This window comes from Neophocaena asiaeorientalis, unplaced genomic scaffold, assembly GCF_003031525.2.
Source record: "Neophocaena asiaeorientalis asiaeorientalis breed wild unplaced genomic scaffold, Neophocaena_asiaeorientalis_V1.1 scaffold174, whole genome shotgun sequence".
NCBI classification, from domain to species: Eukaryota; Metazoa; Chordata; class Mammalia; order Artiodactyla; family Phocoenidae; genus Neophocaena; species Neophocaena asiaeorientalis.
The window spans coordinates 2,524,365-2,542,748 of NW_020174922.1; the positions used below are offsets into that span (position 1 = coordinate 2,524,365).

Sequence of the window (18,384 nt, forward strand, 5' to 3'; positions counted from 1 at the left end):
GTTAACAGTGGTTACCACTGGGCTGAGGAAGGAAAGAGTAGTGAGGAGGAATGCTGTCACATTTTATATATATATTTATGTGTTCATGTAAGTTTATTAATAGACATATGTACTTCTAAATTCTTCTCGACCAACTGAAAAATAAAGGTAGCCAATAAGGTGTGATTTGACATTACAACCTCACAAACAAAATTTTTACTTTTAGCGTCTCTTTATCACTATGTATTATCCTTATATGAAATGCTTTTAAAATTAATATCTTTAAAAAGGCAGCACAGAAGCATCAGCTGTAAAGCCATATAAAACTTATAATTCAGGAAGATGTTTCTGAAACTTGTATTATTTACAGATTTTTTTCTCTATGGAAAAAGCCTTATTTAAGAAAATGTGTAGTTAAAAGATAATATGAAAATTTTATATAAACATAAAGCAACTATCATTTTTTTTGCAAATGAAAGATTGTTAAATTCATCTAAACAAAACACTTTAAGGATACTACGCCTAAGGATACTATACTACGCACAATTCAGAAACATATTCCCATTAAAATTAAATGCACTTACCACCTGCAAATTCACTGAGATGTGCTGTAATTTTTCTGGTACTTGCATTTAGAGGTTTTATCTTGATTCATTCTTTTTATTATATCCCAACAAATGGATCTCTCCTCAAGAGCAGTTCTCCGTGCGAATCTATTAATGGTTTAACAAATAATATCTCACAACAAAGATAAAAACTGTAAGCAACTAAATATTCTAACTGTAAAAAATGTCAATTACAAAAAAAGTTTAAATTTAGAAATAAAATGATTCAACTCCACTTAATTCTATGCTTTCATATCTAATCCAGCCAGCCCCCCCAAATCTTTATTTGATTACCATTATACATGAACGTTCTACTTTCTCTCTTTTGAAACCACTCAGTTCCCATAAAATCAAATTAGTATTACATGTCCAGCATTTGGGCTTCATCAAACTTACTGACCACAAATCACAAAATGACAATACATTCTGAGGTCACTGATGTGACAAAATCCAATGTAATATCTATCAAGATATTAGGCCTGGACTATCTAATCACAATTGATAAACATAAAATAAAGAGTTTAAAATAGAAGCACATATTAGTTTAAATGTTTTAAGGAAAAAAGTTATCCTCCTATAATGAAACCATTAAGAGAATCAACCATTAAAGTTAGTTTCTACAGTTCAGGCTTAAACAATAATACTATAAAGAGTTCTAGAAAACATATACTGATTCAGTATCCCACTAATTCTATCACTATCTGTATTACTACGCCTTGGCACTGGTATAGATAAAAAAGAGACCATCCCTATTCTCAATAGAGACAAACTAGTAAACAGACATGATCAATACCAAGTAAGACAAAGTAAGACAGAGGGCAAGGGGGCAATAATGCATCTCATACAGGAAGGGTATTGGTTCACGGAACTTTTCAGTTATGTAAATATTTGTGTGTACGAGGTTGCAATAAAAAATTTATTTCTTTTGGTACGTTACCATCAGGAAAAGATTTCTGGAGAGAGCAAAACCTGTGGATGAAGAATCGAGGCTCTTCTGAACAAGAGAGCAGAGTACGCAAAGGTATAAGGGCAGGCAAAGAAAACCTAAGTAAACTGAAATGACTAGAGTCATTGCATATAGAAGAATGGGATAAAACGCGTTTAACCTTTCGATCACAAGCATCTTTAAGAAACATAGTTCAGGACATCTGGTAATATATACACAGAAATATATGAGATATGTGAGTATATATTTCACATATATAAAATATATAACTGAAAAAGTTTAATGAAGTGATATTCACCCTGACTATATGTGACGTACTCTGATACTGTACTATTTTATTATATTTCACTTTAATAAAAATATATAATGCTGGTCACAGCCTACTAGACTGATTTCATGACCTACAAGAAGAGGGTGATCTAAGAATAAAAACCACTGTTAAACCATGCCAATGAGTTTGGACTTCACCCTGAAGACAGTAGTTTGGAAAGTACTGAAGGATTAAAGGCAGAAGAATGCCATGATGAAATGTGCATTTTGGAAAGAAGAGCAACACTTTGAGGAATGAACTTGGGTGGATGGATAAAGCTCCAAGACTGACTATATGGAATAAGCTAGGCTTACTGGTTATTCAGGTGAGAAATGAGGGCACATGGTAAGTACCCCAAAAAAGGTAACTTCTAAAGGAATTGGGGAGGGGAGGGGGGTGAGGAAGGAACACTTAAGACAGGAGGTATGCTGGAAAAGGGCAGAATAAGAACTTAATGAGTAAAACTGATAGGACGTGGTAATCAATCATGCAAAGGGCAGATGCTAGGATGACTCCCAAGTTTTTGGCTTAGGGTCTTGGTGAATGGTGGTACCATTCTCCAAGAAAGGAGATAAAGGACAAGTTGTGAGTTTGTTATGCATACTGCTTACCAGAACAATAGGAATCTATTACATACTGAGGATGTGGAAAAAAACATCAAAATCATTATCATTACTTTTCCATTCCCCTTACAGACTTTTTTTTCAAACTGTACTTTCTCCCAGGGTCACTTTTTCTATGGTCCATGATTGTTAGATTGTGATATATATCTAACTTGTTTACACTCTAACTTTCTAAGCTAATTTAAAGTGCTCTCTTTGGCTGCACATTTGCTTCTTAGAGACAAAATACAGAATGATTTAGTAAAGGAGCTGCTACTCTAGTGGCAATGAATGAATTCATCTTCTTCTAGAAAAGATCTCAAGCAGAATTAAGTGTGGTACAATGAAGTGCTCTGAAACATGGCCAAAGTCAGTAATTCTGCTAAAGCTATGACTCTAGGGTGGCTTCTTACTGTTGCAGCAAAACAGTAGTTTCCATCAGTAACATTAGGTAACAGCACAAGTCAACCGTCTATGAAACAAACCCTAGTCACTCACTGGCTTAAAATCAAGGAAAAAATCCTACTTTACATTTACAGTTATCAGAACTACATCACAGCCATAGCATCCAAAATGAGATGAACATTTTATCTAGTTCAGCATCGCCATCACTGTGGAATCAAATCTCACCCACATGATATAAAAGCAATTCTAGTCTTAAAAACCCAAGAAATTTTGTGATAACAAAGAATATCTCAAAGTTCTATAACTACAAAATGTTAAGTATTTTTAACATTGCTACATCTGAGACTGCAATCAACAATTTACAGGGCAAACCAAAAAAAAAAAAAAATCCCCCTCGAGGGTCAAAACAAAATGGTTAATATACAAATATATAAAAATTTAAAATATATAAAATTTAAACCTTATAACTGCAGCTTAAAATGAATCTTACATATTTATACAGCTATTTAATTTCTGATTTTATCAACTCTGAAAAATTGGTCAAGTAATTCTACCTAAAATATCAGGATATAGCTGTCTTTAATAATTAGCCAAAGAGGTAATCCAATTTTTAAAATATCAGAGGTATTCAGTTTATTTCAATAGGGTAGGAAATTAATCTTATACAGACACTTAAGAGAGCCACATTCAAATTATGAAACAGCCTCTTATTAGCTCTCCAAACTTCAGTTTCTTTTCAAGCTTCGGTTTAACCATCTCTAAAATGGTAATAAAAATATCAACACACAAGGTGGTTGTCATACTTAAAAGAGAAATTGCCTGGCAAATGATAAGCACCTCCAACAATGGGAACTTTAAAGGGGCGTTTGTGGGGGGTGGTGGACAGGGGGCACTAAAGATGAATTGTACATCTAGTCTTACAAACTCCAGGATGAAACAGTGCTTCTGGGTCACCATCATTAAATACAATTTAGCTATACCCAGCTGCCTACCTTCTCTAACACTGAAGTGTGAGAACTTGTCAGAGATGAGAAACCTCAGATAGGACAGTACACAGCCTTTTCCCTCGCATCACACTATAAGCATGTAGGGAGGTTGTATTTCCACAAGGCTGGCGTGAGGTCTCTTCAAGCAGAAAACCAAAAACAGAGATCTGATCTAAAATAGAGTGACTGAACTAAAGCCTGTAAACTAAATCTCTTTCAGGTAGAAGTGGAAGGACTGGGAAATTAAGCAATGAAGCATGGCAGAAAACCAGCACGTGATTTCAAAAGCTAAGGAAGAATGCAGAATTAAAGTAGGGAATTCTGACCCAATTGCTCAGTTCTCCAGGAAGACTGTTAAAATGTGGGTAGACAAAGTGTCAAAGCATATCAAACCTGTACCATCAATGGTTTCAAGAATCCACTTCCTAGAACAAGTCTTTAAATCACTATATTCTGGGCAGAACTGAACGTAAGCTGTTGCTCTTCTGTGTACCCGCCTCGTGAGTGAAAAAAATGTAAATTAACACCTTTATTAAAAGTATTGCACTACAACGACACACTTCTTCAGAATCTCCCAACAAAAAGCAAAAATAACTGGGAAGGTGTGTGATGATATGAATTAAAGACTACCAAATACTGTTTCAATCAGTACAAAATGTCTAGGCAGGACTCTTCATTTAGGAAGGTATGGGTGTGGGAAAAAGGACAGGATAGGCAAGGGAAGAACTGGAGTTAAATGCAGGGTAGGAACAGAAGGCACGGGTAACCTTTGCTCCAAAAACAGCACAAGGAAAAAACTTCAGCTACAGTAAAAGCCAGAAGTTAGACTCTGGCATTTCCTGGGTGTGAATCAGACATGTTCTTCCACGAGGAAAGGCAAGCCAGCTACTTACCTCTATCTAGTACCCACTGCACCAAGAACAGATTGAAAAAAAGAACACACAAACCAAAAGGCTAAATTAGATTTCCTTCACACCAGGCTTTACCAGAGCAGACATGATTTAAAACCAATAACACTAAAAGAAAAAAAATCTCTCCTTGCTTGCTGAAGTTGAAAATCCTGCAGCAGGTAAAAAAGTTATTCATTCCATAATTACAGATAAAAGGCTTAAAGTCAGAAGCCTGGTTGAGATCACAGTGGAGCACATTAAGTTAAAATTGAATGAATCAGTGAGTAGTAAAATACTAATTTTTACCTAACTTGCCCTTTTGTGGAAGTGGCAGCAACACAGAGATGAAGAGAGCAGAAACCTATTCAGTCTCTTAAATGGATCAAGTCAATCTACCTGAGAGGAAAAGCACAGGGAAAGAAGAGGCCTAAAAGGCAGAAGACAAACTTTGAAAATACCACGTTTCTTCCCATGGTACATCAAAAGAGGGAAATAAGTAAATAATCTACCATCACTTTAAGATATTTTGGGGAAGGTAGCTACCATGGAGAGCAGTGCTATTTCATGTCTATTAAGATATGCTTTTTAAACTAGGCTAACTCAATTCACCAAAGATTCTTAACCAAAAAAAGCACTACTCTGAGAGAGGCATGGACATATATACACTACCAAATGTAAAATAGATAGCTAGTGGGAAGCAGCCGCATAGCACAGGGAGATCAGCTCGGTGCTTTGTGACCACCTAGAGGGGTGGGATAGGGAGGGTGGGAGGGAGATGCAAGAGGGAGGGGATATAGGGATATATGTGTAGGTATATAGCTGATTTCACTTTGTTATAAAGCAGAAACTAACACACCATTGTAAAGCAATTATACTCCAATAAAGAAACAAAAAATCACTACTCTGATAATAAGCAAGACTGGTGTTTTTCCATTTTTCTTCATGTCATTCACCTATATTTTTTACTGATTCAAAGCAAAACATTTTCAACTTTAATAAGAGGTATTAATTCATTGATTATTCTACTACATGCTACGATGCCGTTTATACTTAGTGCATTTGAAAAGTTGAAACTGAGCCCTAATGTTTTACTAAAGTAATATAAAATGTCTTCATTCCTTAATATAAAAGTAAAACTGAGCTTAGGGAACAACTTCCCGGTAATAAAAATAGCTTTTCCTCCGCCTTCCCTGTTATGCCTGGTAGTACTGATAACGCCACTATGTAGCCTTCTACACTGAAAAAGATTTTATTGACTCACATTCAATTACAATTCCTGAAAAAAAGCTCCATGGAGACATTACTAGACTTCTAAATTCATTTCTTCACTAATACACGACATTCTTCTATCCATGTGCTTTTCCACAGGTTCTGAATCAGTCTCTATGAATTAGAGAAATCAGGCAGTGGGTAAATAAGAAGTAAAAAATTTTATGATTCACTGGTTACTTCTTTAGAACATACCTGTTAAGCTGATGGTTACATGTTTGCATTTTTAAATGCTTAAATTTCTTTTTATTAAGTAAAACACCCCAGAGATAGGCAATGTGACACCGTTTTATTTAAAATATGCTCTAGTTCATTTATTCCAACTACGGCTTCGAAAGTACGTTAAATTTAACAGAAGTCACAACAGTTTGAAGGGACTTAATATAATCCTATTGTTTTACCTCCAAAATGAGGAATTCTGAAATAGTTCTACACCAAATATTATTCTAAAAGTATGGAATTATACATTTTTGGGTTATATTTTGATATAATTTTACTAATACTTCTTCAGGTAAATGTTTTAAAAGTAACTTTAACATGTTAAAGGGTCTTAAATTATTTACAAACTTAGCATATGCCAAGTCAGGATGGGAAAGCTAAAATAAGCATTAAAGAATTTATCCTGACTTCCTGGTTGTATAGATGAAAAATGGCATGGGTCACTGACCTACCCATGACCCCACAGCTAAATAGTGACAGCAATGGAACTAAAATCTAGTTTTTCTTTCCACGACACCAAATCATTTGGTTCCTTCTTTCCAACTGATTTCTCATCTCTTCAAAAAGCTTTTTTGCCATGACAACTTAGCACACCTACGGCAAAATAAAGCATCTCTCTGGATTTTATCTTTAAAATAAATAAAATCTAAAGAGTTGGAAGGATTTAACAAGATATTACACCAAAGGCCTTTTAGTTCAGGAATGGCATATACTAAGCAATCATCAGATGATAATTATTATTACTTTTTACTACAAGGAAGGCAGTGAATTTTTTAAAGTACACATATTAGGCCTTGGATCCATCTGACAAATATTTTTAACCTGCATGCTTAATTATCGTTAGTTGTCATGATTTTATACTGTAACTTTACACTATGATTTATGACCTGCTCACAACGACCTTGATTTTTTTTTCCTCTTGTACTTTTATAGACTGCTATATTGCAATATTTTCAAGTAATAAACTGGTCAGGTTTTCTTAGCCCTAGAGATACAGACATCCTCCACTGACTCACAAGGGATCTTAAAATACGCTCCAAATACAGCTTGAGAAAGAGCACAACTTTAAATGGACTCCCCAGTTAAAATCTGTTAAAATCTCCCCAGTTAAAAGCGGTCTGTTACAGTGAATGGTAACAAGTGCAAACTGCTGCCATCCGTAAGCCATTTTCTTAAAACCACTCTTGAATCTGGGGGAGGGAGGCAGAAGGTCAGTAAAGGAGCAAACTATTTCTCCTCCTGCAAGTCTTCTGAAGCCTCACCCAGCGATCTGGAAATGAATGAAAGGCTGTGATGGCAAGGGATAAATCCCAGATCCCTACGCAGGTCTCCGGGCGCAGGTACAGAGAGAGAAACTACAGTTCACACGCGAGAAACTCAGGGCAAAGGGTTTTTTTTAATTAAACACACACACACACACACACACACACACGAAAAACTACCCCAAATCATCTTGACTGGAGCACGAACCCACCCACCACCAGTTATAGGAGGGGCAGTTGGCGGGCGGCTGCAGCTCTGGCTGAAGATGCTGGGAGAAAGGCCAGGCCCCAGGCGGGCAGGGCACGCAGAAGACCCGGGGTTCTGAGCGGGAGCGAGGGCAGGTGCGGGCAGGGAACAGCGCGCGGAACAGGGGCGCAGCCGGGGGCGGGCGGCCGGGCGCCGGGCTGCAGGGGCCGGGGGCGGGGGGGCGGCCGTGGCGTTCTCGCGCCTGCACACACTCACCGGCGCCGGGGGCTCGCCTCTCCCCGCCGCTGTTCTCGCGGCCGCCGGCAGCTCTTCCCCCTCCACCTCCGCTTCTTCCCCCTCTGCCTCCTCCTCCTCCTCTAGTCCCGCCGCCACCGCCCTAGCCGGGACGCGCTCCCCTTCCGCTTCCGGGAGCCAGAGCGCCGGGGCCGGCGGGTTAGGTGTGCGCCGCTCGCGCGATGGAGTGACCGGCTGCCTCCGCCGCCGCCGCCGCCGCCGCGGTCCCAGCTGGGCGCCCGGGAGCCGCGATGGGAGCCGCCGAGGGCCTAAAGACCAGAAATCGCGCCTCGAGCACGCGGAGACGCGCCGCGGCAATGCCGGACAGCCATCACCCGAACACCCGTACCTGACGCACCTCGGCGCCGTCGCCCTCCCCGGCTGCCACCTTCCCAGCTCTGCCCACGCTCTCCTCCTCCTTCCACACCATTGTCCCCGCTCTCCTGAGTGACTGGAGAAGGGCCTTTCTTTAAGGATCGCATTTATCCTCCTTCCTTACTTCGGGAAGGATGCCCCACGGGCCTCTCTACCCCTAACGCGCTCTGGATGTCCTCTGGTACCTTGTTTCAAATTGCAGTCCCCAGCATCAGCATCCTCTGGGAACTTGTTAGAAATGCACCATTTCAGGCCTGCTGAATCAGTATCTGTATTTTAACAAGATCTACAAATGATTCCTACACGTGCACCTTAAAGATTGAAAAGCACTGGCCTCTAGTGAATGGTCTTGCCCACTTCAGGAGCCACAGTTGCCCAAGACATCCATGATTTTTTCCTATTCCTGTCAGCAACCAAAATCCATACTGAAATAAGCTTTACTTAGTGTTTCAGATGCCATCCAAAAGTTGCTGGCTTTCCCATCCCTCCAACCTAGGAAAAATAAATTGACTCTACACTGCAAATAATCCAACTCCCAATCTCAATTCGTATCTTCATCAAACATCAGAGATACGCTAAAACCTTCCCTCTTCCCCCTCACCTCACCTGAACAATACTTTGGGAAGGTTAAAATGTTTGCAGTAACCTGGAACTAGAGCTTTGTGACTGCATGCCATGGGAGGAATAATGTGGGAATGGAAGAAATATTACCTGCTACATAAAATCTGAACTCTTCATAGAATGCCATTGAAAGCCATTCTCCACAAACTGGTCCCTACCTACCCCTCCAGTCTTACCTCTAACTAACTTGATTCTTCTGCCCATCCTAGAATGCCCTCCACCATCCTCTCTGATGATCTTAATTCCATCTGGACTTGGGAGTCAGCTCAAATCCTGCCAGCCCAGAATTCCCTCTCAATATCACACACACTGTAGCTTATTTTGGACCCTTATGTTACCTTGTATTACTAGGTAGTTTAAAACATGTTATGTCCTGGTTTCTGAATTAATTACCAATACCTCGCAACCTTAAAGTCCTACATCAGTGGTTCTCAGCGTGTGGTTTCCACACCAGTAGCATCAGAATCACCTCAGAACTCATGAGAAATCCACATTCTCCAGCTCCACCCCAGATCTACTGGATCAGAAACTTTGGGGCTGAAGCCCAGCAATCTGTATTTTAACAGGCCTTTTAGATGATTCTAATGCATGCTCGTTTTTAAATTACTGAGTTAAAATGTTATCTGTTAATCCCAAAGGAACTCATTGGTAGGGGTTGATTTGACTATATGCAAGTTTTATTGCTTTTCAGATTGAGAACTAAGCTCCTTCGCTCACGAATAGCTAGGTTTGAAGGCAGTCACACTTGCTTTTGGAAGAATTATCATTGATTTTCATAATGCTTTTGCTGTTGTAGGATTTTTGTAACTGGGTTTGTTTGAAAAGAAAGAAGTAATAATGATAACTAGTCACTTTGAGGAAGAGGAAACATGGAGTTTTGCCCCCTAAACCCTGGTGCTGAATAGCATATTCTTTTGCTCTCTCTTTGCATACCCTTGTGAGAGAGAATAAGCTGTGGCAAATGATCTCAACAGGTGCCAAAATGAGGCTTAGTTGATGGGCATGTGAATGCACATGACTATTGGAAGTGTACATATTTTTCATGCCTTTTTCTAATGCTAACCTGTTATTAGCCAAGTCAGTTCCACAGAGACTTTTTTAAGAAAGGCATGGAAGGAGAGAAGTGGCAGGACAAACATTCTCAAAATCATGAGTCTTTTTCTCATGGGCAGTATCATCAAGGGCCTGTCTCTTGCACTGAAGGTCAGGTCATAGTTGTCTCATTCATGCTCAACATTGACTGTATTGTCTTGCAACGCATATACTTAGACACCTGTGTTAAAGTGAGAGAATAGGAAGATATGGCATCATATAATCCTTTTGAGGAGCTTTTCTATTTAGTCTAAGGATGGAGAAAAGATATATGTCATGCACTATTTTTTCCCTCCAGAATTTTAGTCTTCATGGTGCCTGTGACTGACTGAAATGTGATTATTAATCAAACTAATATTTATCTGGGAATAGAAAAAGTAGATGAGGACAAGTAGCATTGCTGCCACTGCCAACTTGGCTTCTCAGCAAAGGCACGGTCAGGGCATTTATGTGGACAAACTCAGCCAATGACTGTGCTGCTGTGCCTTGACTGGGGAGGACAGAATTTTATTGCAATTTCCTAAAGTCAGTGAAAGTACAGTCCAGAGTTTAATCAGTACTGGCAAATAGCCCTTGGCAGCTTTGGGTGGATAGAGTTCTCCACCTGCCCAGCTGGGTACCATGCCCTAAGCACCCACATCTGATGCACATTCATGATTTCTGGGTTGTTTGTATTCCTCTCCCCCATCTGTTTGAGTGGCAGAGTGCCCATTCCACAACAGTCTAATATTCTAATAGTTATTCTTAACCTCTCTGGGGTTACACATCTCTTTGAGCATCTGCTGAAAGTTGTAGACCCTCTTCCCAACAAGTTACACAATTATATAACATGTACATACAGATGTATACATAAAGTTTCACAAGATACTTCACCTTCCCATGTCCCCAGACATGAAGTCATGAACTTCAGGTTAAGAACGTAGAGAGTTCTATGTTCCCCAGGACGTAGAGAGTCGGTAAAATAACACTTTTCCCCCCAAATATCAAAGATAACTCTAAAAAACACTGCGTTCTTAGGAGACCGAAGAAAAGCAATGCTAACCAGAGGCATAAACAAAGTGCTATGGGAATGCTAAAGAAGCAGCTGGTAGTGTCAACAGGCTGATTCAGGAGTGGCTTCGTGGAGAAACTTCTTGCTTCAGATAAGTGAGAATAGGATTTTGATTGGGACAGAGGATCCCTCCAGGATGAGGGAAAGTGTAAGCAAAGGCATGGAAGTGTAGAAGTACAAGGGTCGCTCTGATGTGGCTCAAATGTGAAACACATAGAAAGAGAGGAGAATGGAAAGGTAGAACAGAGCCAAATCATGGTGAGCTTCAAAGACAATGAGATTTCTAATGAGGAGCCATTAAGCTTTCAGAGTAGGGTAATAGACCTGCTCTAATCTAGAAAGGCTATTTGTGAGGGCAGTGGCATCATCAAAAGGCAGAGTGGTGGGGCATTTGGAAAAGTTCTAAATTGGAACCTGGGAGTGAAACCACATGGCTTTGCCTCAACTTTTTAAGGTTGCTTGATGTCTGCTCTAGAGTTTTCTATTAAGTTAAATCAAGGTGAACCCAAATACTTACAATTGGTTAGGTGGGGAAATGTATTTCAGTGAGTTTAGAGTCTGGGATGCTGAAAATCTGTTTGGAATTGAAAGCGGGAAAACCAACTTGGACTGAAAAGAGAAAAAAAGAAAAAAGCCCTGCCACTAATCAGGCGGGGAGGACAGACACAGATGAAGGCAGCTGCAACGTTAATAGAAAACACTGTTTCTGCCAAGATCAAGGAGCAGTTAGAAATTACAATAACGACCCTCTCTTTGGGTGGTTACTGACCAGTGATGCCCCAGACCACGTGCTATTTTCATTTCTTACTAGGGATACCCAATTGCTCAGTCATCTTGATAACTTCACTTCATGAAAACACCCAGTTCCTAGTTAATTGCCTCTTTTTCTACTCGTACCTCAAAACAACAACCAATGCAAAACTGACCCCTGCTTCCCTTAGACCATCTTCAAAGTCCTTCAGTGAGAGCCCAGTTCACAAAAGATGCCTATCTCTTCCTGCTTGTCTAGCGGCAGGCACTCCTCTGATGTGCCCTCTCTTTTTCCAAGGCAATAAATCTGCTTTTTTTTCATGCTACAGACTTGTTCCTGGTAGTCTTTGGCTGAGTACGTTTTAAGAACCCATTTGATAATGAAAGCTACCTGTTGTCAGGACTCAAAAGTCAAGGTTCTTCAGGAAAGAGGTCTCCCTTTCTGTGTCAAAGGCACAGCAAAGTAGCTGCCATTCTCAGCAATGAGACTCAGCAGTCTCACACGTGGACTCTTCCAACATGGGAGGAAGTGATGCTTTGGGCAGATCCCCCTGATCCTTCATCCTTTAGAGAAATATGGATTGAGATAGAAGGTTTTGAAATGCTTTTAAAAACTATTTTTGTGAGTGGTATTTTCAGAAAACAGCTTATTCTAAGTAAATGGGATTAACAGAATTCCAAGACAGAAATAAAATGGGTCTAGAAAGATGATGGCAAGTTCTGCCCTGATTCGATGCAAACAACGTATTAAAAATAGGGCAATTTTGATGATGCCGACCTCTTTTCATGACAGAGAAAGATTGAGTGAGATTTTCATCGAGAGATGTTATTATAAAGAAAACAGCAGAAAGAGATGGAGAAAACCGACAAGACAAGACCATAAAAACAGAGAAGAGGAACACAAGTTAGAATTGGGAGCTTAAACAAAGTGAAAGGCAGGAGCACCAGTAGAATCAAGAGTCCAAATAGGAGGGTTTTCTTTGGTAGAGAAGAAACAGCTGCTTAATTCTCAAAGTCAGAGCAAAGAAGAGCCAGAGGGTGAACAAGTGGGAAATCTTGAAGGGGAGAGGAGGGAGGCTAAGAGTTCAAATTCAATGGCTTCCATCTTTGTGCAGACACAAGAACAGGAGGTGCTGGGCTCTCTGAAAGGGGAAGAAAATAGGGGAATATTCAGCACTAGGAAAGGGGATGAAGAGACTAAAAGGGACAGCCCACGTGGCTCATGTGGAGATAACATTGACTAGGGGGATAAAACAATTTCTGAGTCCTTCAAAGAAAACCCAGATGCCAGAGATAATAAAAATAGTACTTTCTGCTGTTCTGCATAATAGTACTTATGGCTGTAAAACACTTTAGAGGATTTACTTTGGTTGTTTTCTACATATACTAACTCAACAGACCTGGTTTGGATTCATGGAAACTACATCTGATATAGATGAAAAAGATTGAGGCTAGGAGGCATTTCACCTTTTGACACCCTGCAGTGCCACAGCAGGAAGCTGTAGCCTTAGGTGGTAAAAAAAAAAAAAAAAAAAAAAAGTGTAATTGACATGGGTGCACCACCAAACAGAGATGCCTGGGAAAATTCCAGAGGTAATGCAGGCTCAGAGTGTCACAGTGGAGAAGAGCATCGGTCAAGCAAATGCGTAATTGAGGAATTCAGTGCAAGCGATGGTGAAAGACTAATGTACTATTAGAATGTGCTGACCACATCTTGGGTTTATTAAATACCTGTGCTGCTTTGGATAGCCATACCTGCCAAACTGATAGACATGCACGGCACACACACACACACACACACACACACACACACACACACACACACTTCTGTTGATATCTTTGTTCTTTGCTCTCTTACTCAAGGAGTAACTTTCACTGTAACTGCATTACAAAAACAAAAAGTCTGTCCCAAGCTGATACCTGTTCTAGCAAGTGACCCAGCTGATACCTGTTCTAGCAAGTGACCCCCTTGTTCCCATCACCTTTTCCTAGTCCACTTTTGGTGTTTGGGGAGAACCTGGAGATATGACCCTACAGAACCATGTAGGCAATAATGTAATGGTGCCAACCTTAGGTTTAGAAAATCCTGAACCCAGGAATCGTCCTCGGGTCTGGATTTGTGAATACCAGCATTCTGAGAGACTTTTTCCTGAAGCTGTCTGATCATGGTTGTGCTGTCATTCATTACTTGCCACAGAAATCACTGAAATCTTCTACGGGCATGCTGTAACTATTAAAGGAGCACACACACACACACACACACACACACACACACTTCTGTAAATATTAAACTTACACTGTGTGCGGCAGCAGCAGTTCATGCTGCTTTATGGAGACGATATTAGCGAGCATGCAAAAGTATCACGCTACCACTCCCACCATCCCTGTTCTTTACAGCTCCCCTGAAGCCTGACGCTGGACCACAATTTTAACTCTTTAATCACAGCAGAGAATCATTCAACATCATTTCCACGGAACCAATCTTATCCCTTAAACTGGGATTGTAGTTAATGAGTGTAGATACCTTTTTGTACACTCACCACCCAACTTTCTATTTTAAACATAAGGGCAGGAGGATTTTCTTTGAAGTTTCCCAAGGCAGGAAACAACATTTCACCTTTCTTATAGTTCAAGCCAGTGTGCGGGAGTGCACCCTAGGAGTTGTATGACCTGTCTGGCTTCTCTTAGGCTTTGTGTCAAGTGGAATGGGTCTTCTGGCCAGCTGGGACATTGGCCTGTCCTGACTTGTGAAATCTACTCAGAGCTAACTCAAGACTTATTTGGGTTGTCTCATAAGTCCTGGTTGCTCCCCTGCGATCTCCTCCACTAGCCCACCATAAAGTCAGAAATTTCCACCTCTATACTTGAGAGAGTGAGCTAGATCCAGGAGACATCAGTTAAAATGCAAATAACTTGGGAACATGTTGGAAATATTGCTAATTTCCTTAGGAGTGATAATGATATCATTATCTTTATTACATAGGAAAACATCCTCATTCTTGGGAGAGGCATACTGGAGTATTAAGGGTGAAATGTCATGATACCTGTGATTTACTTTTGAATGGTTCAACAATATAAAAATACGTAGTGAGCACACATAGACACACATTCATACAAACAGAGAGATAAAGCAAATATGGCAAACAACAATTTTTGAATTAAGGTGGAGGCTATGGAGGTATTCTTGGATCTATTATTTTCCAACTTTTTGGTATGTTTGAAAACCTACATAATGAAAAAGTGGAAAAAATGCAGGCTTCCAAACATATCTCAGACCCAGTGAATCGGATGCCCTGGGTGTGAAACGAAAAACGCATTGCTTGTGAGCACCCAAAGTAAGTTTTAGACACACTAAAATATGAGAGTTATTGAATTACAGTGCTAAATGCTAATGGAAGCATACATGCAATAGGTATATGAGAAAAAGAGGAAATGATGTGGGGGAGAAAAATCAACTCAATTAAACACCTCTATTTCCTGTGGGCAACGAATTGCAATTTAGTTAACCGGGTGAGAGTAATGCTACTCACAAATTGCATGAAAATGAAATTTAAAGAACTTACAAGAGTTTTGGTGGAGAACAACAGGAGGATCAGGAAGGTCTGGGAGAACAGCATGATTTTCTTGTTCTAGAAGAAGTCTGAGCGAGTGTTCGGAACTCCTGCGACCGGAATTCTGCAGTGGCTCCCACCTACTCATTATCTGCCCTGGTGGCAAAATCACCAGTGGAGCTTTCAAAAATATATCGACTATTACCTGCTGTACCCAACCCCTACCTCCAACTATTAGAACAGAATTTCTGTATTTAAAATGCTCATGGATGATTCGAACACACGGCCAAGGTTAAGAACTAGTTACCTGTACAATGAAACCCGAACTCTCTAGTCAGTAAATTCTGTCTCCTTAAGGACGGGAAGCTGTCAGAGCCATCTTGGTACCCCAGTGGGTCAGCCCAGTGCCTGACGCTTCATCCATTCTAAATAGATGTTAACTGGATGAATACACTGATGAGCTACACAGATGAATGGACATGAGTTAGGAGCCCTGGGCAATTGTAGATAATTTGAATATCCTAAAATCAAGGTGAGAGAGGGAAGGGAGCTCAAGGGTGAGGCAGAAAGAAGGAAAAGTAGACGCCAAAGAAAATTCCACCTGCTTTGCCATTTTCCTTAGAGCTATGCCAGGACTCATGATCTCCTTTGCAGACGAACAGGAGAGTGAGGGACATAAAGGCTCTTTTTTCAATCTCTGCACATGGGGAAGCCCCTTCCATGATAGGTTCACACTGTGTTCTCATGGTCCTGAAAAGCTCCAGGGTATTATGTTTTTAATGGTCAAAGATTACTAAATCCCATGGATCCCAGGGCCCCTGATGGAGGCATCCTTTTAGTGTCTTACTTGAACTGCTGTAAGATGTAAAATCTGTGTATCCACTTAAATATTTATCTATTTCTTGCCTGAGGTTTGGGCAGCATGCAGGTTTCCTTTAGTAATGGAATTGTGACTATTATAAAGAAGCATGCACTGGAAACTCTTGTTCTTTGTATATTGAACATAAATAGGTGTGTTTCCCTTAGCTGGTAGACAAGAGGAAGTTGTGATCATTTCCTTGAGAAACATTAACCCAAGTCCCCACCCAGAGATGGGTCACTGGTGATTGTTTCTTTTGGATGAAAGGAGGAGGAACAAAACAAAATAGGAGAGAGGAAGGCAATAAAATGAAAATCTGAGCTCTCTCCCGGATATGTGGGCGGATAAGTGGGGCCTGGCTTTGGAAAACTAGTATTTCAGGAAAGTCCATTCCTTTGCTCAAGGTATTATTACTCACCCATTTCACCATTGCCAACTCCTGAACGTGAACAGTAGATTAAAGAAGGTGAAGAGGACCCACTGACTTACACTTAAAACTTGTCTGCTGTTCCTGACATGGAAATGTGACTTTCTTGAGGTTCGGGCAGAAGAGATTTGCGCACATGATTTCCAAGCTTTCTTCCAGCTCTTCTGGCCTCCATGCTTTCTCTCCATTCCAATTGACCGGCCCCACTGTTAAAATTTTTGGCTCATGGAAATTTTGTAGAAGCAGAGGAAAATTCTGGAGATCTCCCCTGAAGTATGTCCATATCCACAATATTAGTGCACACTTCATGTGGGTCATGAGCCCCTCTGAAGCTACTGTTGTAAATCCTTACCATCTAATCTGCTCAAAAAACCTTCAAAAACTCCCCATGGCCTACCAAATACATGCTTAAGACCTGTTGGCTGCCTTTCAAAGCGCCCCACACTATGTACCCTACCCATCCTTTCAAGATCATCTCCCAAAATTCATTTATTTAGCTTTACAGGTAATAAACATCTATTCCTTACAAAACATTAAAGTTATACACTGTAGGCATAGGTGTATGTTCATGTATACATGCAAATATATCAATCTCAGAATATATAAATACATGATATTATAATATATACAGAAATATATCTGATATATCTAATAATACATTACAATAATATAATATATAAAATATAAAACATATTAGAAATGGAAGAATAACAAAGGTGTATAATATACAGGACTTGTTCACTATTATTGCTTTATTATTTGCATATATTATCTCTGCTACTATATTATAAGCTACAAGGTAGGGGGAAATGTGTTTTATCTATCTTTGGTTAACCGAGGGTTCTCAGAATAGTGTCATGTATAGAATAAATGATCAGTAAAAGTTCAGAGAACACGTAACATTCTTAATTAGGAATTAAATTGACAGGTTAAGGAGACTATGTACACCAATAGCTTTGATAAATTATCAAAGCTAAGTTAAACACCCTCTGTAGGGAATACTTAATGCCAACTTCCTAGAATAGAGATAAAATATATGGGGAAAAGCAGCTCTAAAAACTTTTGTAAAAACAAACCAGAATCCTATATGGAGAGAAGAGTAACCATAGAGCAATTTATATAGAATATCATGCTTGTAATTAAAAACTCAGCTTTATTGTCACCCTTTCGGAAACTATTCAGTCTAAGGTGACTAATTTCTAGCACACTCCTCTATTTTCATTCTTTGCATATCACTTATAACCATCCGATATTTTTCCTTCTCAGCTGATTGATCGATGAATTGATTGATTTTCAAATTGTTTGTCTCCTCCCACTAGTATGTGAACTCTAGAGGACCAGGGACCTTGTGTGACTTGTTTCCTCGCTATAGACACAACTATACACCTAGAGCTATATCTTGCACAAAGCTGGTGGACAAATAAATACCTGCCAAATAAAGGAACAAATTCACAAAAATAATACTATGTATTATCTATGGATGTTTATGTACCTTTTCAAAAATATAAAAGGTATTGGAAGGGTAAACAAGAATTTTGGGGGGCGGGGTAAGTATTGAGTGGTCAGAGTCTTGGAGGATAGAACTCAGCACGGTAGTTAAAGGAGACTTTACTTACATGAGAAATGGTTTATTTCTTTAAGAAAATAGACAAGAAGCATGAGATGACAAACATTAACTGTTCTGGTGGTGAGGATTTGAGGGTC

At 39.8% G+C, this 18,384-nt stretch overlaps 1 protein-coding gene across 2 annotated transcripts in view; it reads right to left on the minus strand.

Annotated features, from left to right (window-relative positions):
- The window catches only part of ZDHHC21 (zDHHC palmitoyltransferase 21), a 65,076-nt gene extending 57,031 nt beyond the window's left edge, over nucleotides 1–8,045 (minus strand). For both annotated transcript variants that reach the window (XR_003005323.1, XM_024760470.1), the window contains exons 1-2: nucleotides 7,937–8,045; nucleotides 564–692 (exon numbers count right to left, since the gene is read on the minus strand). The gene's annotated coding sequence lies outside the window, so the exon portion shown is untranslated. The remainder of the gene's footprint in view (nucleotides 1–563; nucleotides 693–7,936) is intronic.
- Between the last annotated feature and the right edge of the window lie 10,339 nt (nucleotides 8,046–18,384).